This window comes from Cricetulus griseus, chromosome 5 (genome assembly GCF_003668045.3).
Source record: "Cricetulus griseus strain 17A/GY chromosome 5, alternate assembly CriGri-PICRH-1.0, whole genome shotgun sequence".
NCBI lineage: Eukaryota > Metazoa > Chordata > Mammalia > Rodentia > Cricetidae > Cricetulus > Cricetulus griseus.
The window spans coordinates 137681050-137708671 of NC_048598.1; the positions used below are offsets into that span (position 1 = coordinate 137681050).

At 39.6% G+C, this 27622-nt stretch overlaps 1 non-coding gene across 1 annotated transcript; it reads left to right on the top strand.

The window, feature by feature from the left end:
• The first annotated feature begins 16534 nt into the window (after positions 1–16534).
• Positions 16535–16608, top strand: Trnai-aau. The gene has a single exon. It is a non-coding gene; the product is annotated as a tRNA-Ile (tRNA).
• Positions 16609–27622: the final 11014 nt, after the last annotated feature.

Consider the following 27622-nt stretch of genomic DNA (forward strand, 5'->3'; position numbering starts at 1 on the left):
CACCTCAAACTCTTTAGAATACGCATCTAAATCCTTCCTTCCTGCACAACACACCTAACTGTTTCGCTTCACTTTTATTCTTATTCTTTGTTTTGTAAATATAAATGTTAAGGATATAGTTGTGTTTGCCTTTCTTTTGTTAGCTATATACATTATATAAAATAATGGCTTTCACTGAGGCATTTTATACATGTATATAGTATACTTTATCTAGTTGATTTTCCCCATGGTCATTCTTTACACAATAACATTAGAAAACAAATATTACATGTTTTCTTTAGAACACATAATTGAAGTTTTTAAAAGATGAGGTATAAAAGTAGGAGAGAATTATTTGAAGAAGAAAATCAATGGTAAGGGGAGGAGAATATGAACAGAAAATTGAACATATGTGAACTAATTTAATCTTTTGGTTTTTTTTGTTTTTTTGTTTTTTTTTGTTCTGTTTTTCAAGACAGGATTTCTTTGTGTAGCCCTGGCTGTCCTGGAACTAGCTCTGTAGCCCATTCTAGCCTTGAACTCACAGAAATCTGACTGTCTCTGCCTCCTGAGTGCTGGAGTTCAAGGCATGCACCATCATTGCCCAGGTAATCTGATCAACACTTTGGGGGAAGGACTCTTACTACTCCCATTTTACAGATGTGGAAACAAAAGTACCAAGAGGTTCAATAACATTTGAAGGGCACAGAGTTAGAGAGTGGTAAGCAATAATAGCCCTTAACAGGGCCTGGGATATTGCCATCCAGAATAAATCATTCTATCTTAGCACTACGTCATTTTCTACCTTCTGCCATGCTCATTTGGTTCACTTAACTAGGAATTCTACTTTCATCTCATCCCCCTTCTTTTGAACTGGAAATTGCCTTCTTCTGCAGCCCATATGCATTTCCTTTTCAGCATTCTCTCTTGTTCTAATAACATTCCTGGTATTTTTATGTCACTTGCCAGAATAATTTTCTCTCATGTACATACACTCTGTCTGAGGGATCCTGAGATGTGCATCATGTTTACTGGGGGATGGGAAGGTTTACCATTCTTAATTTTGATCTTTGATCCCTACATAGCACTCTGGCACAATGCCTTACTTGACATAAGTGTCTGACAAATTTTTACTAAACTCATTTGTAATATAATCAAAGTACATATTCCAAGACTCAGTTATGAGAAAGTGCTTCTACCTTAAATATTCACAATACCTGTCCTCAAATTCTTGTGATAGTCATGCAATCTGAGGTGAAGCAACTGGAAAAATGGGCCAAGAGATTTTTTTTACAGGATTTTGGTAAAAGACCTCTTCTCTACTCAAAAGAGCACTCCGAAGGAATTTATTGCCCATGTGAATGCATTAATTGAAAAGCAGACCTCCAGCAGAACTGGCTGGATCATGCTGGGGTTCAATCATGCACAGATAAGTGAGTACTTACTGCAAGACATCTCCTTCGTCTCCTAGTACAGATAGATGAACCTTTCCACAGTACACAAGGAACTGAACCCTGCTCAACGCTGGAAAGTTCTCTATCCAAGAAGCGCCAGTGCCATCTGCAGGAAAATCTGAGACAGTGGTTCTAATTTCACCCATGGATTGCTCTGCAGTTCATCAAAAGGCTTTGTCACATTCTTACTCTATGTAAAACACTGCAGAGCTCACTGACAACTGCAAGTTTCCACCCATGCTCTTGATGAATGAAGTAGGCATTGTGAAAATAAAATAAATCAGGGGCTGGAGAGAGATGACTCAGGGGTTAAAGTCCTGGCTGCACAAGGCTGAGGAATGGGATAACCCGCAGCAACCATGGAAATGCAGGGTTAGTGTGGTAGCTGTTTGTAATCCCAGCACTACAGAGACAGGGTATAGCCCCACAGCAAGCTGGCCACAGCCTGAGAGAACATGCCTCAGTATATGTGACAGAGACCCATGGAAGACAGCCACCATGGAGATCAGCTGTTGTGGAAATATACAGTGTTAATCCACCAGCATTTGGGAGGTAAAGACAGGTGGATCTCTGTACCTTTAAAGCCAGGTCTGCCTCAAGAGTTCTAGGACAACCGAGGCTATATATGGAGACCTTTCTTTAAAAAAAAAAAAAAAAAAAAAAAAAAGATCAGTAATGTGGAGATAAGAAGAGTAAATACTCTATACAACTAAGCTATAACCTTAGAATTGCCTCAAGGGGTAGAAATCAGAGTCACAGAGAAGAAAAAGCTGTTGAAAAGACAACTACTTCTGAAGGTGAACTAATCGTGTTCTCAAAAACTATGAGTTATGATATTAAAGTAATAGGTAATCAGAATTATAAAATAATTTTATTTGCTTAAATTGCATTTCATGTACTTTTCAATTAAGTAGTCACCGATAGCCATCTGCAGCTATAGAAGTACTACTAAAATTCCCACCTAGGATAAAAGGGGAAAATTGTATATTACCATACAGAAATAATCTAATAATACCACGTTGCATTTATTTTTCAATTCTTTTCATACAAATTCATGATTGTCATCAGTTTTGTTTTACAGTGGCTGAATGTAATCCTGTGCCTTGGACTGGAAATATTCCCATCTGAGATCTAAAAAGGAAATATTAACAAGTTTGATTTGGGGGAAGTTCTCCAAATGGGTATGAGATTAGGCAACTTTAATACATTTTCTGCCCAAGTGGACTTAGGCAACTTTTCTATATTTTCTTATTTTCTGCTATTCTTTCACTGAAACAGAGAAGGTCATATGATATCTTTTTAGGGGAGATGAAAGGTAAGAAGCTCAGGAGAGAAAAATTAGATTTCCCCAAAACACTAATGCCCTCAAATGAAAAAGTGGCATCCTGTAACAAAGCCTGTCTGGGCAGGGTGTCGAGATGCCTTTCCTCCCTGTAGTGTGTGTGTCAATCTTCTTTACTTATCATTGTGGGAGTGGAGTGGAGATAATTGAAGCTCTTAGGATCTTTTTGGTCAGATAAGGAAGTTGAACAAAAAGCCCCTCCCTATACTTGCTTTTCCCATGTGCCTTTAGTTTTAAGTAGTCAGTATTTCCAGATATTGCTGAGAAATAGAACCCCTGAACTCTTCCCAGGGAAGAAATAAAAAGTGGTATGATGACACCTTGACATTTCTGAGCATGCTTTACACCATGCTAGAAACAGGACACAAAACAGACACAAGATGGAAAGGACCTGGACTACCTCTTGTCTCTTCCTTAAACCACACAAAGGATGTCAAGAGTTCCTCTGTCTCCCATACCAAGAAAGAATCTAGGGACTTATGCTGGGTGAGAACTTAGCTAAGGAAGCAGAGGCAGAGAGTATCCTAAAATTCATGATTCCTGTTACGCAGAGGATTCCAGTAACCATCAAAGACAAAGCTGAGATAGATAATTTACTATAAGCCTGAAAGAATTTTTTTAACTAATTGTTAAGGTCTAGGGAACTTCAGTATTTTATGGCATATGTTGTAACAATATTTTAAATATTTTATTTAATATTCATACATGCATATAAAGTGTTTGGATCCATCCGTCATTCTATTTTCTTGCCTCCCCTCCACTTTTCCCTTTCAACTTCTCTTTATCTTTTTAAATTTAATAACTACTTCTGTACTGCCTGTGTATGCATGGGTACAAGCATCTCCTTGCACATGGGTAGCCTCTCAGGGCCTGTATCTCTGAAGAAAACTAAGTCTCCCTCTCCCAGTGTCTATCAACTACCATATCAACTACCAATCCCTCCTCAGACAGAGGTGAGATTCATGAGCACCTCTCCCATCTATGCTAGGATTTTGGCTGGCTTGATCTTATTGCAGGTCTTATGCAGGCAATTCCAGTGGTTTTGGCTAGGGGCAGGGAAGCTCTGTATTCTTTGGTTATCAGGTAGGTAGTGAAAGGACTTCAGCACTGTCTAAAACCACAAGTGTAAGTTGATATCTGATTTGCTTTGCATACGTAAGCTTTTCTTCAGTACTTGCCTACTCTTTTAACTTCTGCTCTTTACATACATACACACACACACACACACACACACACACACACGCACGCACGCACACACACGCACAAATGCAGAAATTTATAGAGGTCTTTGTGCTCACAGATAATCACTAGGGAGCCTGGAGTGTTAAGCACACAAGGTTCGTCCTATAAGGAAAGGAATGCAACTCCTGTGATAAACCCGGAAGGCTGGTCACTCTGTGTGGCTAGAGACTTTTCCAGCATGGGATCCTCCCCCAGACCCTTATCATAAATGTATTTTTCTCAGTCAGTCTATAGAACCTATCTTTCTGGACTTTACAATGAGTTTCAATGTAGTCACTCACATCTGATTTGTATTTAGTTTACTTTGTTCCTCGAGGAGATTCATATAAGCTTTGTTGTGCATGTGGGATTGAGTTAATTATCACCAGAATGGTTTTCACCAAACAGTGTCCTGCTTAAATATGCCTAAAAATAAAACCAATCAAGGGTCAGACTCACTATGCTTGAACCAACACCAACTACTGAGCCTATGCTGAGCCAAACTCTAACTGCCATCTTGCCTCTCACAGATCTCCTCTCTGCATGCCTGTGGAAGTTGCAGAGATAAGCCCCACACATGCATGCACATTCACATGCACACACACACACACACACACACACACACACACACACACACACACACACACACACACGCATGCATCATCCATACTGCTGTGCTGACAATGCCCTACGCAAGCTCCACTTATGCCTGAAACATTATTTCTTCCCTTGAAGATGTTACAATTCTGATTATGCCCTTAGCAAGGCACCTTTATATTGCCTTCTTTCTTCCTCCTCTTTGCTTTACTGATCTTCAAATTAACTGTGCTCTCCTAGGAGAAACTGAACACCATGGAACAGTACAGGAGTCAGATCAGAATTTATCCTATGCGGTCATGGTCATCTCCTCACATAGAAAAGTCTTCTTGTGGCTTCCAATTCAAAACTGTTTCTGACCTTGATCACTGAAGAAAATGCAGCAAACAGTGTTTTTATTCCATAGTTAGATATAAATTGATAGGACATGATTACTTGTCTGCATAATACTTAATTCATTTTGAAGTTATTCATCAACTTGGAATTTCTAGTTTCATGACTGAACAAAACATTTTATCTGCACAACTGAGCCCAGTTGGTATATTGCTTTCAGAAGTCCAAGCATAATGTCCTTCCTGCCAGACAAAGGAAATCACCCCAACAAATATGAAGTGATTGGGAAGGTTGAGGCTTTCATGGCAACAGCTTCTGCCTGACTGGTAATCTTCTGAGTTGTGCAGAAATCAGTGAGAAATGCTTTTTCACAAGAGTTACAAATTACATGACCAATTCTTCAATTTGTTCTACATTTCCAAAGACTACAGACAGAATAATCATGTTTTCTGTCTAACCCACCAACTTAAAGCAACTATAAATTCCCTTACCTTGCATAAAGTCCAGTGGTTTGAAATTTTGACTTCTGACAGATCCATGATAGTGAATCTTCTTTGAGGTCATATAATTCAGAGGGTCTCTGGAAGACATGTTGTCAGATTTTGTTCTAAAGTATTTTTAATGCAATATATTTGGTCCTAAGAAGTATTAACCTGAGCCAGTGTAAAGCCCACAAAGGTATTTAGAAGTGGGTAACATCTTTGAGACTTTAGAACAGAGATTCTCAAGCTGGGTGTCATGACCCCTTTAGGGGTCAACTGACCTTTTCATAGTGGCCACCCAAGAACACCAGAAAACACAGATATTTATATTACGGTTCATAACAGTAGCAAAATTACTAATAAGCTAAAATTACTAGTAAGCAGCAACAAAACTAATTTTTGGTGGGGTCACCACAACATGAGGAACAGTATTAAAGAATCCCAGCTTTAAGAAGGTTAAGACTCACTGCTTTAGAATAGTGCCCTTTGTAAGCATTCTGTAATCTTTGTGTCCTTTTTTTGTTTAAAATCTATTTAGTATTTGAGAGTTTCAGGCATGCACATAATATGTTTTGATTAAGTCCACGCTCAATCCTCCCTCCCCTTACCCCTTCTCCCAATTTCATGTGTTTTGTTTGTTTGTGGGTTTTTTTTTTTTGGTTTGGTTTGGTTTTTATTTAATTTTTTCTCATACAATATTTTTATTGTGTTTCTTCTCTTCTCCAACTCCTCCCAGATCTTCCTCGCCTCTCTACACACTAATTTTTAAACCCAGTAAATGCTGCCTGTATGGTCATGAGTGCAGGAACATCTACTGGCATTCTGCAAATTTTATAGGACATTTTCATGATCTAAATTTTTCATTTCTTTTAATTATGTAACTTTTAGAGAATTTTGCTGGTAGTTACTAAAACAAAGTCAGTCTGCTGCATGCTGAACTAACAATTCTCATGTTGTCCACACTGCTGAGCACACCATGCACTGTCAATGAAGAAAACTATACCTATTGCTGAAGTAAATGAGCTAGAAGAATGTTCTTTAGTTTGTGTTTGGTTATAAATTGATGGAAAATGATAACTTGTCCCTCCAATATTGAATTCACTTTGAAGTTATTCTTCAACTTATAATTCTGGTTGCATGACCACGCGAAGTATTTTACCTACCCACTGAGCCCTGTTTGAGTTTTACTTTCAGAGATCCAAAAAAATCTTTGAATGGAAGCCAAAAAAGACTTTTCTGTATGAGAAGGTGATCACATATTGAGTATAAATTCTGATATTATTCCTTCTTAGAAAACTATGCCAATACTGTTTTCGAGATACTAACATAGGTGAGTGGCAATTAAACTACATGAAAGTTAAGGAAAGTAATGAAAGTTTTCTAAAATGTGAGGACTATGACCAGAACTCTTCAGATACCACTAAGCATGCATGGCACCCCAGGGAGGAGTGGGGCCTCATTGACTCCTCTCTGATTCACCACAGAATATTGAGGGGCTCAGTCTTGTTCAGGACTTGTGCAGGAAACCACAGCTGCTGTGAGTTCATGGGTGCAGCAAGACCCATGTCACATCAAGAAGACAGATTTCAGCACTTCCCATCCTGTCTCTTACATTCTTTCCACCTCCACTACCTAATGAAAATAGTTTTCAATTTTGAAATCAGTCTCAGGGACACCAGGCTTTGCCTTGTTTCCCCATTATTAACTACTTAATATTCTTGTTTTGAAATTCGATTTCTTACACTTCTCACTATCTCTCAGGCATGCAATGTAAGTAAAATTATATTTCAAGATGGAATAAGGATTAGAGAAAAAACTTTTGCTCCTCATAGCATCTCCCATTTTTCACTTGGTAAACTTGGTAATGACTCTACCTATAACTTAGAAATAGTATGGAAGCATTATTTTGTTTGTGGTTAATTAAAAGTTAAAATGTGCTTAACATTATTGAAAATATACATATGTGTTTTATAAATCTATTGAATAAATTATCTAAGATAGTGTTAGTAAAAACAGACATTTAACTAAAATGTTCATTAGACCTAGACAAAAAACCTTTGATTCCATATTCTCCTTTCAAATTCTAAGTAGAGAATTAGAAGCCATGAATCTTTCTACCACTGTTTTTCATTGTTTCACAGAAACAACAGACATAAGACATAGTCAAAAGAAAGTTGTCCAGAGCTGGCACTTGGCATGCAAGCCTGACAATCCTTGAAACACATGTAAAGATGAAAGGAAATAAACAGCTCTAAAATGTTGTCCTCACACATATCATATACACATACAAAAAATAATAATGTTAATAATAAATAAAATATGTTCTGGGAAAGATTGGCTGAGCAGGTGAGAGAACAAACTGCTCTTCCAGAGAGTTTGAGTTCAGTTCCTAATCAGCAAGTTGGACAGTTCACAATAGCCTGAAACTCCAGCTCAAGAGAGCCATTGTCCTCTATTGGCCTCCTTGGGCCCTGCACATGCACATGCACACATACAACCACACACGTACACACAAATAAGAAATAAAATAACATTTTAAACATATCTTTAAATCAAAAAAATTTAAAAGTTGTTCACTGATGCAGAGATACTTTTGACAGATTGATCTTGCCAAGGTCCCACAATTCCTCACTAGTCAGTATAAAAATCCTAGTATTCTGGGCTCAAAGAATCCCTCATTCAGTTTTACATAAAATTTAGAAGAGGCAATGGCTTTCAAAGCATGGTCCCTGGTCCTGTGGTTGCTTCATCACCCCAAAAACTGAAACTGAAAACTCCAGCATCAGCCTCTACCTACTGAAACAGAAATTAATGGTTGGTGTGGAATCTGTACTTAGTCCCTTCAAGAGATCCTAACCATGCTAAGGTTTGAAGTCCATTATACTAAGATAACTAGACGGACACACACACACACACACACACACACACACACACACACACACACACACACACACCTATAGTCCCCTTCCACATAAGACTTTAACCATACCTACTCAGGACTGTATCTTCAGTGTCACTTCCTTCATTATCCTAATTTCCCATCTATTAAAGTTGAGACAGGAAGGACCTCAGGAACTCATGGATTCAAGGCTTGGTTCCCACAGTGTTGCTACTGGAAGCTGGTGGAAACTTTAAGAGGCAGAACCTAGTAGGAAGTCTTCAGGTCACTGAGAACATGCCCTGTAAGGGGATCATGGAAGCTCAGTCTCTTCTCTGTCTCTTTTATTTCTAGGCCATAAGAGTTCTCTCTATCATATAGTCCCATGACTTGTGGCCACCACAGGCCCCAAATTAACAGGAACAACTGCTCATGGCTAAATCTCCAAAGTAAGCTTTTGCTCTTTATGGGGATAAGAGGGTTGTCTCAGAAACCGTTACAGTGGAGAAAGGCTGACTCTCACACCACCTTTACCATACACCTGGATCCAGGCTTCCTCACAACCACCAGGTCCAAATCCTGGAAAGCAGCAGGGAGGAAGCTCTTCACACAAACAAGCCTCCATCTCCCTCTTCTGCTACCCTGGGTTTCAGAAAAGAACAGCTCCAAAATCTCCTACCCCACATTCGTTGACATGATCAATTCTAGCATAGAATTCTGTATTTGTGAAACTAAGAAGGCCAAGGAAATCAACCTACCTAAAACAAAGAAAATCTAAGCAAAATTACACTCTCCAACAAAAATTTCTTATACCATGGAAGAACATGTGTCTTACTTATTCCTCAACTCTGAGACAATTAGTATGCTAGGCAAAAACGGACAAGCCCAGGAGCCGAAGTCTGCATATAAATTCTTCTTATCCAGCATATTCTCCCTCAAGTTCTACCATTGCCAAATAGTAATGGTAAGATTATTTAATTCTATCAAACACTTTATAAATACTTATTTTGTATTTCCCAAATAAATATTTAACGTTGAACAACAACCATTTAATTGTGTAATTTCCTAACAGACATTAAAAACTTGTATTTGATATAAAAATCTATAAAGAAAAATGAAAACCAAATTATTTGAATGTTTAAAAAAAGAATGTTTAAAAACCTACTGGGTTGTGGTGGCCTTTAATTCCAGCACTCAGGAGGCAGATGTATGCAGATCTCTGTGAGTCAGAGGGCAGCCTGGTCTACAGAGTGAGTTCCAGAAAAGCCAGGGCTACACAGAGAAACCCTGTCTTGAAAAATGAGAGAGAGAGAGAGAGAGAGAGAGAGAGAGAGAGAGAGAGAGAGAGAGAGAGAGAAACCCCAGCACTTTGGTTTAGTGTGTTCTGTCCAATGAATATGTACTTGAAGGTGAGGCCTGTGGGAGGTAACTAGGATTAGGTGAGGTGATAAAGGCAGAGTCCCCAAGATGATAGGGGCCTCACAAGAAGAGAAAGAAGGGCTTAAACCTGAATATTTGCCTGGTTCTGTCCTACAATACCTTATGTCATGTTATGAAACAGAAAGAAGATTCAATTTTTCCAAAAAAGACAGACAGCAGAGTATGCAGTGTGAGCACCAAGATAGAATGCCTTTGCCTTCATGTATGATTCAGCAAGTGAGAAAATGTTTAAGTAGAAACTTTTGAGTATATTGATAGTGTAAGAAACTGATGATACTGATAATATTGTGCGTATGGTTACTGCTAAGGAATTCACTCATCAACTATATACACAGCCAAGTCATCCATCAAGGGTACCAAGCTGGGATTTGCCTGGAAACTAAATCAAGAGTACTGTTTTGTAGCTGTTGGCTCCCTTCACAGTAACAAATAGAATTTTTTACTTTAAGGAGTTAATGTAATTCTTTGTGTGACCATTAAGGTAATGATAAACCACGATAAGCAAATATAATCTATTGTTTACTTGTAAAGCAATCCTATATTCACTTGCTGAATGAGAGAAATTCAAGGATAAAAAAAATAAATAAAAATAAAGTCATTTCAAGAAACCATGCAGATGAAGAGTGATAATGTTCAATTAAATGAAATAGAAAAATCATAAAATGAAGTTCATTATAATCAGTAATTTCTTTTTCCTTCCCATGAAACTTTTGCCACCATTTAATAATGAATAAAATTAAAAAGAATGAATGAATAAAATTTAATAACGTTAAGTGCATTCTTACTCTGATGTGCAGGAAATGGCCAAAAGGGAGCAGTGGGAAAACAACTGGTGTGATGTCTGCCTTGCAAATGAGATGGCAATCAGCAACTCCAAGCTGGGAGGTTTTCAACAATACTAAAACTCATGGAGTATAGACTGGACTTCTGCTGGAAATACTGTACAGTCCGGCATGCTGTCGGCCAAAGAGTTATGAACCTGAGAACAGGCACCTGACAAAGTGACTATGACTTCTGGCAACTCACCCATTGTCATCATATTCACAAATTCTGCTGTACCTCAAGGGGCCTGGGACCTGGGCAGCACTAAAGAGGAGCAAGGGACAATGGCTCAGTGGGTAAAGTGCTGGTTGCACAAATGTGAGAATTTAATTTTGAATCCTTCATCCTGGGGTAAAAGCCAGACTTAATCCTGCTCCCCTAGAACCCCAGTGATCCTGCTAAGAGGTGGGAGATAGGAAGAAGACAATGTCCCAACCCCAACTTCAGGGAACTGATGACACAAACACATTATTTATGGTCATTCACCCTTGTGATCTACATTAATTGCAAAATAAAAGCTCCACAGTTGCACACATGGAGTGTCTGCCTCTGTAGAGACCTTGGAATAATACCTTTGCCAGTCTTTTTTATTTTCCTCAGAAACTTTGCTAATGGGCTCTTAATGACAATTAGAATTTTTGAAATAGAGACTTTTAAAATGAAGCTGTTCCAAATGAAGTCGGCCTAGCTATCTAGAATAATTCATTATTCATAGCAGTGTAATAACAACAGGAGAACTCTGCCAAGCTTCTTGAAAGCTAGCCAGAAGTTAGCAGGTAAGTGTTCCTTTTAGTCAGCCGTCAATACAGGTGTTAGAGTTTCTGGAAGCTTTGTTCTCTAAGGAAATACATTTCGCAGAATCTGAGAGAGCATCAGGCAAACATAATGAGCCTGAGACCAGATGCCAGTAAGAAACTCTGGCCAGCTGCTGCTTCCAAACAAAGCCCTTCACTATGAGCCCAGTTCCCCAGAGGAGGGACTATGGTCATGGAGATCTGTGGAAAATAGCTTCTGATGTTTAAATGTCTTGCTGGGTTTGCAGCAAGGCTGAGCAGCAGGGTCTTGGGGGAGCTTGGGATTTGCCAAAACTTTGGAGTAGACAGGCCTGAGAAGTAGGCCTGATGTATGATGAATAGTTAAATTTAAGGAAACACTATTGTTCTAAGGAATCTTTTAGAAGCTCAGCTATGGTTTATCCCTTCCTGATGGTGCCCCAGAGTAAATAAATCCCACACCCTAAAAGCAAACAAGCAAACTGGAAGTTCATAAATAAGAACTATGGGTTAATTTAAATGTAAGAGTTAGGTAGTAACAAGCCTGAGCTATTGGCTGAACATTTATAATTTATATTAAGCCTCTGAGTGATACAAGAGCAGCTTCAGGAGAGGAAAACTCCAACTACATCCAGATATTTCTCATTATCCAGTAGAGCCAGTCAAGTCTTAGTGTAAATTAAAAATAGAAGATACTGCATCTTAGCGGCCCAACAAATTAAGTTTCTATAAATATAAAGTAGAAACTTGGATTTTGTGGGAAATTAGACAATCCCACATGTTCTATATTGTCCTGGTCCATCACATAACTGATGTGTAGCAGAAATGAGTTTCCAGTTACTTATTTGTAGATGATTGATCAATCTGTATTGTTATCTGTCTCTCTGAACACACACACACACACACACACACACACACACACACACACACACACACACACACACTTCCACAATACATATGTGAGTAAAATAAGCTAAATAGAAATATCAGGCAGAAACAGAAACCTAACAATTTCAAAGATAATTAATATTTGACAGCTCCCTTCTTTTTAAAATGTATTTATTTATTTTACATCTCAACTGCAGTTTCCCCTCCCTCCTCTCCTCTCAGTCTTTCTCCCACATCCCTCCTCTGTTCCCACCCCCCAATCCACTCCTCCATTTCTGTTTAGGAAAGGGCAGGTCTCCCTTGAGTAGCAACAAAACATGCCATATCAAGTTGCAGAAAGACTAAGCACCTCTCCTTGTATTAAGGCTGGGCAAGGTGACCCAGTATGAGGAGTAGGGTCACAAAAGCCAGTAAAAGTGTGGGAGACAGTCCATGTTCCCATTGTTGAGAATCCCACAAGACCAACGTAAACAATTGTAATATATGTGCAGAGTGCTTAGGTCAGCCCCATGCAGGCTCCCTGGTTGTTAGTTCAGGTTAGTTGTGAGCCAAGGTTAGTTAAATCTGATATTTCTTGTGGTGTCTTTGAGCCCTCTGTCTCCTACAATCCTTCCTCCTTCTCTTCAGCAGGATTCCCCAAGCTCCACCTTTGGCTGTGGGTCTGCATTTGTTTCCATCAGTTGCTGGATGAAGCCTTTCTGATGACAATTGGACTAGGCACCAATCTATGTGTATGAGAAAATACAGTTAGACATCATTACATTGACAACATAGCCATATCTCACCCACAGCTGGAATCACTGGGCTGGTGTCCATCACAGCCCCTTATGCTATTTATTCCTCCTCCTCCTCCTTCTCCTCTTCTTCCTCCTCCTCTTTCTCCTTCTCCTTTCTCTGTCCCTTTCATCTCAGGAGAAAAGTCAATCCCTCACATTTTTACTTGATTGTTGCAATGACTTCCATCTTTCTGCTTCAGCATTGCCCTCTTGCCATCCATTTGCCACATAGAAATGTCTCAGTTTGTACCACTTCTTTCCTTGGACTCTTCCCATAGCTTCCCGTCAAAAGCCCTTGCAATTTGTTCTGCATGGCCTCTTGCCCTTCATATCTCTTTTAAGTCTGTCTCTTACCACCCCTTAGCTTGTTCGTAAACCCCACACACAAAGGCCTCCTTGATAGTAGGTAGCATTCCTTCTCAGTCAGTTTTCCTATGCCAACATTTCTTCTCTAGTTACCAAAGTAGCTAGTTGTCCAGTTTCTCCGGGTTTCTGCTCAGTTTCCAGATCAGCAAAGCTTTCACAGACACAATTTCACAGCAGACGCATTTTCCCTCTAACTCACCCCTGCAGCCTCCTGCCAGGTTTTCATCTTCGCACTTACAATGCAGTCAGCATCACAGGCCTTGCTCAATTATTTGATACCTGTCTTTCTCCACTAGAATATGAATATTGGCTCAGGAGGGAAAAGATGGCAGTCTGTTCCAATTACAGCCATGCTATCACAGCACTCTGCAAACCATACTTGCTCACTGAGTAACTGCTAAGTAAATTGTAAGGGAGCTTTTCCTCATACACAGCACATTAGCCAACATTTGTAAATCCTGTGGTGAAGTCCTGTGGTGCTCTGAATAGCAATAACCCCCATAGCATTTATTTGAATGCTTGGTCATTAGGGAATGTTGTTACTTGAATGGGAGTAGGAGGTATGCCCTTGTTTATGTAGGTGTGGCCTTGTTGGAGGAAGTGTGCCACTAGGGAGTAGGTTTTGAGGTTTCAAATGTTCAAGCTGGGCACAAGCTGCCTAGGGATCCAGATGTAGAACTCTCAGCTCCTCCAGCACTGTGTCTACCTGCAGGTAGCCATGCTTCCCACCATGCTGTTAATGGACTAAACCTCTTAAAACTGAAAGCCAGCCCCAATTAAATGTTTTCATTTATGAGTTGCCACGGTCATGGTGTCTCTTTATAGCAATAGAACATTGACTAAAGCCAAGTCCTATCTACATCAAGGGGCTTCTCAAACCATTTTTTCAAAGTCAAAATGTTTCTTCTTTAAAGGGAATATGCTGTCAGCTCTTAAGATAAGTTTTTTAAGGCTAGAGAAATGGCTTAACAGTTAAAAGGACTAGCTGCTCTTACAGAGGACCTGGGTTCAATCCCTAGTGTTCGAATGGCTGCTCCCAACCATCTGTGATCCCAGTCTCAGATCTGGTGCCCCCTTCTGGCTGCTAAGGCACCGGGCATGCACATGAAACAGACATTCTGGCAGAAATTAAAACTAAAAAGAAGAAATCAGCTTTTTTACATATTTAAACCTCATCCATGTGCCATTGTGGAGGACAGGGGAGAATACTACTCAGATCCTTCCTGGAGGAAGACCATGGGACAAGGGACATAGTTAGCTGACAACTTTCACTTCAGGATCTACCTCAGCATCACACAGAACAATCTGTCCTGACTTTTTGTAGCCTGTAACCAAACACAGTATGAATACTGTACAACGTGCAGCTCCTCTGGGGGACCACTGTTGCTGTGGCACTCTAGGATCCTGTACAACCCTGTGCAACATCCGGCTCTTCTGGGAGACAATGGTTGCTGTGGCACTCTACAATCCTGGCTGAAATTTGCTCTGCACTGCACTGTGCTATGAAGCTCTTCCTTCCCTGTCCTTCCCAGCTCTCCTCACAGATGGTGCATTTGCAGGGTTCCCTGTGGGCTTCTAGGCCTTCCCCTTTCATCTGCCTCAGACATTTACATAACAAATCCCGTGTGCTTCAAATTCTGAGTAACTTCTGTTCAGAGGACCCAGTCTGATAATCTCTCAGACACTTCCCTTGGACATATGACAGTGAGCTCACATTCAGTATGTTCAAAATAAACTCAAGAGGTTCTCACAAAACATGGTCCACAATAATGTGGATTACCATACGGGAGTTATTGGAGACTAGGACTTATAAGGAGGGAAAAATGATACAGGGGTTTACTCAAAACATTATAAACTTTCTCTGGTGCCTACGAACAGCAGCATCCCTAGGCCAGGACCCCTCTGAATAAGACTGAATTTCTTGAGTGACTTAATTAATCAGCATGAGAGCCAGCTTCTAGACTATGCAAAAGCCCCAGTGTTTTGACAGAATCATTTGCATGTGGGTAGGGTATCTAGGTGTCTGTGTGGGGGTATGCACTACTGTAGGCAAGTGTATGTGCACATATCTGTAACTGAGTGTGGAGACCAGAAGTTGATTGTGGTGTCACCCTCCATCACTCTCTACCTTCTTATTATGAGAGAGGGTCTCTCACTGACCTTGGAGTTAATCAGTTCAGCTAGGCCAACAGGCCTGTGATCTCCAGGGATCTGCCTGGAACAGACACCCAGCATTGCAACCTGATGCTGGGGATCTAAACTCAGGCCTCCTGCCTGTGTTAGTAAATATGCCTCTTTACCAACTAAGGCATCTCTGCCTCCCAAGAAGTGACCACTTTAGAAAATAATATCTTAGACTTATTTGTAGTAAAAAGCAGTAGTGGGAAATTAAGTTTTAAAAGACTCAGGTTGGAAGGGCTGGGGTTATGGCTAACTAGTAAGAGTGCTTGTTTAGCATGCACGAGGCCCTGGGCTTGGTCTCCAGCATAGCATAAATAAAAAAAAAATAAAAAACAAAACTAAAGTGATTTGGGAGCTTGGGCAGTAGCTCAGTGGTAGAGTGCTTGTTTAGAATGCTTAAGGTTCAATCCCTAGTGCTGTAGTGGGGAAACAGAGACCCAGTCTAAGTTAATTTTTACCTACATGTTTATTAACATAGAATAAAATAATAGTAAAATTTTAATGTTTTACAGACTCAAGAATGTCTTCTATACTTTAATCCCAAATTGGTTACATACACACTAAATGATAAGAGTTGGTGGAGACTTACCCTGTTTGTTGTTCTGCAGACAGAGCTGTGCACTGTTTGATCAAGTTACTGTTTAAACACCACTGACATTTCCTGATAGACATCTTACCTTTATGTAAAGGTTTATAGAGAACTTGTGATGCTGGCTGGTTCCAGGCCACAGTGGAGCACCGTTTCTAAGTGAAGACTTTGAATGCACATCTGTCTAAGATGTTTCATGGGAGTGTGGCAGGGAGGAAATAGCTGTGTGTTTCCCTGCTGATGCGAAGCACTCTTTCTTTCACAGGTGAGAATTTTCCTAGGTTTTGCATTGTGAGGTTTTGAGGATTGTGAAACATCAAGAGAGAATATGTCATCTGTGCAAGTCCACAGAAAAAGACACAAAGCAAACTTCAGAAGATACTCTTACTTGCAATATAAGGAACTAGGGAACTGGCTGGTTGGCTCAACTAGTTAGAGCATGGTGCTAATAACGCCAAGGTCGCAGGTTCGATCCCCGTACAGGCCAGTATATGTAACTTTGCCGGGTGTTGGTGGTGCATGCCTTTAATCCCAGCACTCGGGAGGCAGAGGCCTCTGTGAGTTCAAGGCCAGCCTGGTCTCCAGAGCAAGTGCCAGGATAGGCTCCAAAGCTACACAGAGAAACCCTGTCTCAAACAAACAAAAAAAAGGAACTGAGGATACTATAAAATATATCCAGATTGCTATTGCCAGGCAATTTTTCATCAGTTAAAAATAAGCCAGTTTCAAACCATTGCTCTTTCTACTACTAAAAGTCACCATGGAAAAGTCAAACTGAAGAAACATAAGAATTCCTGTAGTACTGTAGGGATGGTCTCCATTCATTTCTCTTTAATTAGTATGCACAGCAATGGGGTTTGTTATGGAATTTCATACTTACTCTGTGTGTGTGTGTGTGTGTGTGTGTGTGTGTGTGTGTGTGTGTGTGTGTGTGTTGAGCATGAACATGTGCAAATGTGCTCATCTGTGTACATGTAGAAACCAGAGGTTGACTTAAGGCAAGTTCCTCTATCTGTCTCCACCTCACTTTTTGAAATAGAGTCTCTTGCTGAAGGTAAGCTTGGTATTTTGGTTAGACTAGTTGACCAACAAGCTCCTGTATCTGCTTGTCTCTAACAGCCCCCAGCAATGAGGTTACAACCACACACATTCGTGCCTGGCTTTTACATGGGTGCCAGCTATCCAAGTTCAGGTCCTCATGCTCACACTGAAAACACTTTGCCCATTTTGAGTGATCTCCCCACACAGTCCCACATTCTTTGTTCTTGTTGCTGCACCCTGCTCTCCCCCCTCCCAGCCATCCTACTTTCTACAGATGTCTGTGCTATTCTTTTGTTTAAAAAGAAGAAAAGAGAAATGCTGAGACATGAGACATGTTGATTATAAGTTTATTATAAGGCCTGGCAAAGTAGGGAGACTAAGAAGAGGAGAAGAACAGGGTAAGTGGCTGACCGCCATGGCAGGTCACCATAGATAGAGCGAGAGAGAGCATAGGAGAGAGAGAGAATAGACAGGAAGCAGCAAGGAAACAGAGAGGAAACAAAGAGTAAATGGGCAGGGATCTGTCTTTTTAAAGAGGTCCTTTGAACCTGCGTGCAGACTTAGTTCCCATGGAACCTTGGGCTGACCAGGGTACTGCCTGTTCCACCAGGTAACAGGGGCAGGCCAGCATAATGCCTGAACCTTTCAGTCTGTCTCCCCAGAAGACACACACACACACACACACACACACACACACACACACACACACACACTACCACCACCACCAGCAGCAGCAGCACTACCATCACCATCTCTCTTCTCTGCACCCCACACCATGACTTTAGACCCATTAAAAAGAGACACAGTAGGAAAAAGAAGGTGAAAATTAAAGCAAATTGTATAATAGCAATAGCATTCTACAGAAAGGGATAGCAACCAAATGATAAAAACTTATATTCCTCAAGAAAATTACAATGGTAATTACAAGAATTTCATTTTCTAATTTTCCACAAGCTGATGTGAATAATACAAGACAATAGACTCATATCTAGTGCACAAGAAAACTTCAATAATCTTAAGCATCAATGCCACAAGCACAGCTTGTATCAGTTCTACTCTTCCAGTGACTGTAGACTGAGTTTTGTATGTCATACTGAATATTTGTATGAATGTATGGTTCCTTACACACACACACAAGGTCAAGTTCCAGAATCTGGAACATGTGACCCGGAGATAATATATAAGCAGAGTACATGGAATTATGACATGCATCTCAAATCATAAAAAATTAAATTGTAGGGTATAAATCAATAGCTTTGCAGAGAGCAGGAAATCTAAGAAGCCTGGGGAGCAGGATTTCTTGGAAAATATCATCCTGGCTTCAGAAGATAAAAGCTTGTTCTGAAGGTGGACTAAGGCATGAAGTCTAACAATTTGAAGACAGAAACAGAGAACAATCTTGTTTTTCAACTGAACACCGAGGAACACTCCTGGTTTTTAGGCCTTGTGAGCAACAGAATCAAATTAATGCAGAGCAGTGCACAGAGAGAAAGGAACTGAGCTGTTCTGTAAAATCGAGAGTCATTTCAAATTGCTTCATCTTTCTGTGCATTGGAGTTTCTATCATGAACTTAATGTGAATTAGTTCTGAGTGTTACAGGACTGTAGAATATTCTGAGAAAACCACAGGAAGTTTCACTTGGGCAAATCGCTGCTGAATTGTCGCACCTGTTGGGAACAACTCTCACAAAGGAACACACTCTGCGGTAATCTGTCCTCAGAAGGAATAATCTACAAAACTGATTCTGTACTTTAAACAAAAGGTCCAACATCCCACCTTGGCCTCTCTCTCTCTCTCTGGACTGTGATTTGTCAGTTGCATTCCTGAGCATTCACAGAGTTTCAGGAGAAAAGGATGATAGACACAGTCAGGAGACTTCCCAGGGCTTCAGGATAGCTTACCTCATGCTAGCGCCCAGGGATGGAAGTGGGATAAGACAGTGAGATCCAGAAGAGCAATGAAGACAGATGGTCGGAATCCTGAGGATAGGGAAAAGTTAGAGGAGACCAAACAGAAACAGACTGAGTTTCTCTGTTTTACTTGAAAGATGGGGAAAGATTTTGTTAACTGGAGCCCATTTTGATGAGGAAATTAAGCCTGGTGCTAATAAAATATGCAAGAACATTGGTAAATACATGCAGTGTTCCCTTACGAGAGGAAATGACACATAAGCAAAACTGGCACAAAAAAGGAGAAGATACGGAAGCCTTGGCCTCGGAATGAGATTTGGGCAGCAATCTCATTCTCCTCTCTGTTGGACAAATGATTTCAGTCTCTATTCATCTGTGTGTGAAACTTGTCACTCATTATATAACCTACTGAAAGAAAAGAAAGTTCCAAAAGATATGCCCAAGTGATCTTAAACAAAAATAGAAACTTTGCAAATATGATGTGTGCTCATCCTGGATTTTAATCCAGTTGTTGTGAGGTATTTGATTATACTCTGTAAAGAGATATCACTCTGTTTAGTTTAATAAAGAGATGACTGGCCAATAGCTAGGCAGGATTTCCAGACACAGAGGACATAGGGAAGAAGACCAGAGTTGTGAGGAAGTATGGCATGTAGCTATTGGCCAAGCTTTCATAATTAATACTAAGTCTCTGTGTTGTGATTTTAGAGCTGACAGGTGGGAGAGAAAGACTCCAACATCCACTGACTTACTTATAGGTGGCAAAAGGAAGGTACAGTGGGTTACCATTTTAGCCTGTTTTATTGTTATAGTGAAATACATGACTCTGTAAAATTTATTTTTAAAAAAGAGAGAGAGATGTCTGTAGGTCACAGTATTAGAGTCTGAAAATCCAAGATAATCTGGTTTCATTGGTCCAAGCTTCTGGCACGGACTCCTTTAACTGGATCACAACACAGCAGATGTCAACATGACCAGAGATTATGGGACAAGGAGTGATCATGAAGAAAGGGAAGAAGTCAAGGTACACATTTGATCTTTTATTTAAAAAACTGAAGCACTAAGATCACACAAGAACTTTATTAGAGCTGTCCTAGTGCATGCTATTTTCTCCATGAGAAAATTACCTTCCAAGCATCTCCTGTCTTTTAAAGGTTCTGCCACCAAACACTGGTACATTGGGAATCAAGGGTCCAGAATATAAACCCATGAGACACAAAACCCATACTCACACCATAGCAGACACACATAAAAAGTTATACAAAGGTGGAAGCAGAGTATACAATATTAGCCAAAGAATACAAATAATAGACCCAATACACTAGATGAAGGAACATTAGCCTTCTCAAACATGTGGCTCTGGCAGGCCTTGCCCTTCTCCAATTCCCTCTGCTTTGCTAAAAACAGTTATATTATATTGAGAGTTATATTATATTGGTGAGTATATTATACTCACCAAGCTCTATTTTCTTACTTGACCACATCCTCTTCCTGAAACTGACTACCAAGGTCCAGCTTTCAAAGTGTTAAAGTCCAGCAATCGGAAGCCCCTTTGGTTCACCTAATTGACATTCTCAAGTAAAAGTAAACACCTCATCCTAACATGGGGTTTCCTCTTTACCTTTATAAACCACTATTTGTCTGAGTGCTACATCTGCCTCCTCTCTATTCAGAGGCAATCCTTTGTCCCTCCAGGACAAATACCCCTGCCCCCTTCTCCTTCAACCTCTATCTCCTTTACCACTGCATCTTAGCTCATTCTAATAGAGCTCTCCCCTTCTGCTCCTCTTACAAATGACACCTGCAAAGTCATTTGCTGCTGCTTTCTGACTGAGGCAGAAAGCAGCCACTTTAACTTTTCTTCCCTGGATTAATAAAAGATCTCTCTGGGAAAACAAGTGTTTGGGTGTGGTTTGTGCCTAATCCAGAGTCTAGAAGGGAGTCCCCACTGTGTGGGAGTCCCCTTCACTGGAAGGTTGAAGAAACGCCTACAACAAACTCTCCTCAGACCCCTAAGAAGGCACTACCCCTGACAACAGCCTGACTTGGGAGTCTGACCTGGAGAAGATGAGACAACCAACTTCTGTTGTTCTCAGTGGCTTAGCTTCGGTTATGCTCATGTTAAACCATGACAAAAAGGTTGTAGCAGACAACCACAGCCACCTAATTTTTAATTAAGCTTTATTTTCAACTCTTCTGAAAAAGTTACACTTTCTTTTAGGATATGATGATGTTGAGATCTGTGTTTGCTGAGGTCAGGAGACACTTTCTACCACCCACCTGACATCATAAATAGCACAACATTGAATAGTGAACAAAAAAAAAAAAAAACAGCTCTGGCTGGCACAAGCAAGAACATAAAACACACTGCAGAAGCGAGTGGGAATTTTAAGAGCACACAGCCAGGTTCTCAGCAGTTAACCATGGAATGTAAGACTCAAAGTAAAAGGCAGTGCTGCGTTTTAGATGTGCTTGGGTATGTCCAGTTGAGACACATTAGTGATCCTTCTAGAAGCATTCAGACCCAAGGATCAGCCTTCAAGGCAGTGTTTCTCAACTTGTGGGTAGTGAGCCCTTTTGATCGAATGACCCTTTTACATGGGTCACCTGAGACTATTGGAAAACACAGGTATTTACATTGTGATTCATAACAGTAGCAAAATTACACTTATGAAGTAGCAACAAAAGTAATTTGATGGTCGGGGGTCACCACAGCATGAGGAACTGTATTAAAAGGTCAGAGCATTAGGAAGGTTCTCAAACCAGTGGTCTAGAAGAACGTCAACTGTCAGCCTTTCAGTCTGACTTACTTGCTCCTTTGTCACTTTGTGGTGCTGGTGACCCAACACCAGTTCTTTCACATGCTGGGCAAGCACTCTCCCCATGTGCTACTCCCCAACTCCTCTTTGTATTAAGCTCACTGGGCTTCAGAACAACACATCTGACTGTAGAAGAAGGACTTGTAGGGAGAAGAGGGGGGTTGGTTTTCGGGAGGCAAGGAAAGGTGAGGGCAAGAGAACTCAGAATCCATTGTAAACATGTATGAAAATATCCAAGAGCAAATTTAATTTAAAAAACAAATCAAAGAAAAAAAACATTCATGTCTTAAAAGCTTCTTTTTCTTCTGTTGAAATTTATTGTCATCTATCTGGATAAGAAAAATAGGCTGAACTTAAAAAAAATTTCAAATGCTTTTCTGAAAAACTGACTTGACATTGAGCTAGGCTTGTTAGTGTTTAGCTAGTTCTACACAGATCAGGAAACAGCCCTCCCCTAAGCCCTTTAAAATGAGCACACTGTTTTGTTTTCCTACTCTTCTCCTCTGGGAAGAGAAGCTAGGGTTTAAAGGTTTAGGCTCATTTGAATAAAAATGCAACCATGACTTTTGAATTCTAAGACCCTGCATATGTTATCTGGCTTAGGAAATAGTGCTCCAAGATAAACTACTTACTTTAAACTCCTCTTTGAGGAAATTATCACTTGGAATTATTTTGAGATACAGCCAGAAACAGGACATTTCTCACCAGCATATTTCCTTTGCCTTTTGCAGTGTATTTCCTGCTCTATGTAGAATTCTGGTCAAGTACAGTGAGCATAACTGGGAAGTTTCCTGGAGACTTAAATGAAATAGAAACGCAAACCACTTGAAATCAGTTTGATAGCTTCTTTCAAACTTAGGCTAAACCCAGAGATTGTGTTAGAAAAATAGAGAGCAACAGCAGAGAAAAAGAGAAAATGTCAAATATTTTTTTCACTATTTATTAATTTATTTTTTCAAATTAAATTTATCTTACTTATATACATACATAAACACAAAATAAGAAAGCTTCCACATGATATCTTGATACCAACTGATAATGCCTAATTAGATAAATCTAACACCTAATTTTTATTTGTTTATGATATAAATATTCTAATTTCTTTCTTTTTGATTTATGAAATATAAATTATTATAGAATTGTAAAATCGGGGTAATTAGCTTATGCAGCACCTCAATTATTATTTTTTAAAATAGTTTATGTATTTTAATCTATCATTTTTTTTTTGCCAGACCAGGCTGGTGAAACCCACAGAAACAGCTGACCTGAGCATCGGGGAACTCTTGCTCCCCAGAGTGATAGCTGGGATACCAGCATGGGACTGATTCAGACCCCAGGAACATGGGTTTCAGTGAGGAGTCCTCGGAAATCTACAGGACCTTCTGTAGCAGTTCAGTACTTATCCCTAGCATAGGTGTGGACTTTGGGAGTCCATTCCACATAGAGGGATACTCCCTGAGCCAAGACACACAGGGGTGGGCCTAGGCCCTATCCCAAAGATTATGATAGACTCTTCTGACCCCTATGGAAGGCCTCACCTTCCCTGGGGAGCAGAAAGCATATGTGATAGGTAAGGTTTTAGTTGGGGGAGGGGGAGGGGAGAAGAGGCTGGAGAGGGAACTGGGATTGACATGTAAAACAATCTTGTTTCTAATTCAAATTTTAAAAAAAAAAAAGTCTGCAAACATTTTTTAAGTAAGTAAGGAGACCTAATCTGGAATGAATATATAAAGTCAGACATGGCTCATTCCCACAGTCCCAGCACAGGGAAGGCAGGGCAGAAGAAACTGTAGGTTAAGTCCACCCAGGAATGCACAGTGAGATCCCATCACAAAAGTAAGAACAGCTGGACCTCTCATATAGAACTTTAGAAATATCAGTTACCAGCAGAAGACAATTTAGTGGGGACTATATTCTTTTCTTCCAGCCTCCACACAAGTTTAATAATGACCTTATTATTAAAAATCATTTTTGGAAAATTGAGTCCCATATCTAATGTGAGTTCAGATCTGATTTCTAATTTAAGTCAACTAGAACAGCTTTCCAAAATAGAAAATGTATTAAAACCATCTACTTCAATGTGTGGGAGAACTAATAAAGCACTCTATAACCAAGACTCTGAGAGCCGCCAGTATACTGAGCCCTTCATATGGTTTCTTGACCCCCGAGGGCAGCTGTCAAGTCCAGAATAGAAAATTAGAATTTAAGCTGTGAATTTCAAACCTTGAAGTTGGAAGCCTGAACCCATGATCACTTGGAGCCCTGAAGCAATTATTCTAGAACTCAGAGAGATTAGAGTGAATCAGAGAGAACATACTCCTTACACACACCATAGTGCAATTTTCTGTCAGTTGTATGACCCAAGGAAGAAAAGCCACTGATGGCCCAAGTACTTAGGAAAAATTAAACAGAGTTTTATCTGCTGAAAAAATGTTAGTTACATATTTTACAAGATTTTTTCAATAAAACATCTAATAAACAATTTAAAAATAGCTATCCTGACAAACAAGATCAAGATAACATGACCAAGAATAAGTGCTGTCCCACCAAGATCATAAAAACAGGCTCACTAATACTAGAAATATGTTAATTTTCATACACAGACTTTGAAATCTTTTCATTCATAAAAGAAATTTTAGGCAAGGATTTTGAGATCATAAAAGTGGCTTACCATCAAAGCAAAACAAGATAGGAAGTTTAACACTGAAAAATACAGTTAATACAGTTACAATTAATAGCTTGGTAGGTGGGTTTGGATATAGATACTGGGGTAGTGAGAATTAGCTGAAATACTTGACAGAGTACCCATAATGAAGTAAATGAAAAGCATAGATGTGAGAAAGGCATGGAAATATGTTATACTAAATATGAGAATTAACTGTACAAGAGGACAGAGAATAGAGTTGATTTTAAAAAGACAATAGCTAAGAATTTTCTTGAAACATTCCTAAAAATGTTAAGAGATGAGTCAGCTCACATGCCAGATGTCAACCCAGTTTTGTAAGTGGAATAACTTAGAAATCAAAACTTATTTCTCACAGTTTCTGAGACAAGTGCAAGATCAAGGAGATAACAGACCCAATGACCTGTAGGGGTTTACTTTCTGGTTCTGGAAGGCTACCTTTCTCCTGTGTCACAAGGAAAAGGTCGGTTTTCTGGAGTCTCCCTTATAAGGATACGCATCCATTTATGAGAATGACACATCTGTCATTCAGTCAGTTCCCAAAGTCTTCATCTCATAATGCCATCACACTGATCATTGGATTTCAATCAGTTTCCAAAGTCCTCATCTCATAATGCCATCGCACTGATCATTGGATTTTAACACAAATTTAAGAGAGATACAAACTTTTAGACAAGGAATTTGAAATCATAAAATGTCTTAGCTTTAAAAGAAAACAGAATAGTAAGTTTAATTCTGAAAGAAATACAATTATAATTAATAACATGACAGATGGATTTGGACACAATGCCTATAAATGCAATGTTGTTATGTTAGGGTACTCGAGAATAGTAAATGAAAAATCTTGGAGGCAATACTTGGAGGAAACACCCAGTATTGTCCAAGGTGTCTGACACAACTACTCAGAAGGATTTTCTCAGCTGATTTCTAATATAAGAAGAGAAAATAAGAAGCTTGGGGTGGTGATGAATAGAAGAATGTCCTGAGGCAGTAGAAGAGTTCATAAGAAATTCAAGACAAGGAGAGTAGAATGACCTCAGGGGAATGAAAGCAACTTGGTGTAGCTAGAATATAAAGTGTGGGATAGAAAAGTGGTGATTAGGACCACAAGTTGTGTGTTCATTTGATAGTTTACAGCCAGAGCATCAATCAGTAGAGCACTACAGGAATCTAGTAAACATATAATAAAGGCATGAATAAAAATATCATTTGAATTTTTTTTTAGATGAGGACAAAACTGGACTCAAATTCATGGCAATTCTGTTACCTCTGATCCTAAGTATTAGGATGACAGTGATACTCGGGCCATGCTCAGCTAATAACCCAACTTTAATGACTAAAAAACAAAAGACTAAAGATATTCCCTAGTTAGTGGGCTAGACAGATATAGGAACAGTGATGCAGGCAGAGGTTTCTTAGAGTTGCAGCTTGGTTCTGAGGAGATGGCCTTGCAAGGACCTTATAAATGTGTAATCAAATTAGCCCAGTATCATGAAAGGGTTCTATGAAGAGCTGAGAGTTGGGAGCTCCCTTCATCTTGCCCCATACTTAAGGAAGTCCATAAGTTTCCTGATTTCTTTCACCCAAGAAGGTCACAGGAGGTCCTATCTGACTGAGCCTTCTAAATATTGAATAAGTGATCCCAGAAAGGCCTTAGCATTCTTTACATGGGTTAGTAACCTAAAGGCTTAGTTACAGTGTTTTGAATGCTCTAAGCACACAATCAAAATCAATAATTATATAACCACCATTAGTGATTAAACACCAGCCAAAAATGGACAGTATGAAAAGCTCATGCTCATTTCAAAGTGGTACTAAAACAAGACTACATAAAGAAAATTAGGCTTTAAGGATCACCATAGAGAGCATAGTTCATCAGAAATTGTCAGCAAAAGGAATCAGGGTCAATTGGTCAATGTCAAAGATTCTTTTGGTACAGTTTTAGGTAAAAGAAAAAAATTCAATTAAAATTCTCCTTGATTCTTGTTTTTGATAGAACCTCTTTGAAGCTTGGGAAAACTCTGGTCTAGGACTCAGAGGGTGTTACAAAGAGGTTAACAATTGAAGTTAAAAGTTAGGAAAGTCAGAAAAGCTTCTAAGATTTGCACAGATAGCAGCTAGCAGAGAAAGAAAAAGCAAATAAAACTGACCGAGATTAGAATCAATCCAGAATGTAACAGATGGAACATGAAGCATTCAAAGTCAAAAAGAGAGAGAGAGAGAGAGAAAGAGAGGGAAAGAATGAAAGAAAGAAAGAAAGAAAGAAAGAAAGAAAGAAAGAAAGAAAGAAAGAAAGAAAGGAAGGAAGGAAGGAAGGGAGGGAGAAAGAAAGAAGGAAGGAAAATAGAGAAAGCGTGTGGGGGAGGGATTTAAGTAAAAATGGTGTGAGATTATTTTGGTGATAATTATCATAAATATGATCAAATACTATACAATATAGATGATTGATGCAGCCCTTGGTTGCCTCTCAAAAGTAGAAGGTAGGCACCTGTTGCTGAAGACACCACATACTTTGGGCACAAAACTCAAATTATTTGATCTGGATATAGTTTGAAAGCCTCCACACTGCAATCTAACTTCCCTGGTACCATTCTATGGTACCCCATGGTACCATAGAAATTCTATGCTAGCTGTCAAAGGAGGGCAACAATTAACAATCCTACATGGCTACAATGTCTGTGAACCACAACCATGACCGACATGGTGAGATATCCGTAATGGCACAATAAGTAGTACTCACTTACATGTTGGTAGACCAACTACTCTCTAAGTGGACTTAAGACCCACTTAACAGGACAGAAACCACGCCTAGTAAACCCAGCCAACTTTCTGAGATTAGTGAGTCATGATCCTTATGGGAAAAAAAATCTATTTCTGCCACTTTGATAGACCAGCATAATCCCTTACTACAGTCTAAATCTTTTCTTTATACCCACAGTTATGTGCAGTTACCAACCCTCATCAAAGAAACTGATTTACAGCAAATAGAAACAAATAGAAACACAACTGGATATAATGTAGACATCAACAGATTGTGGGGGACCAGA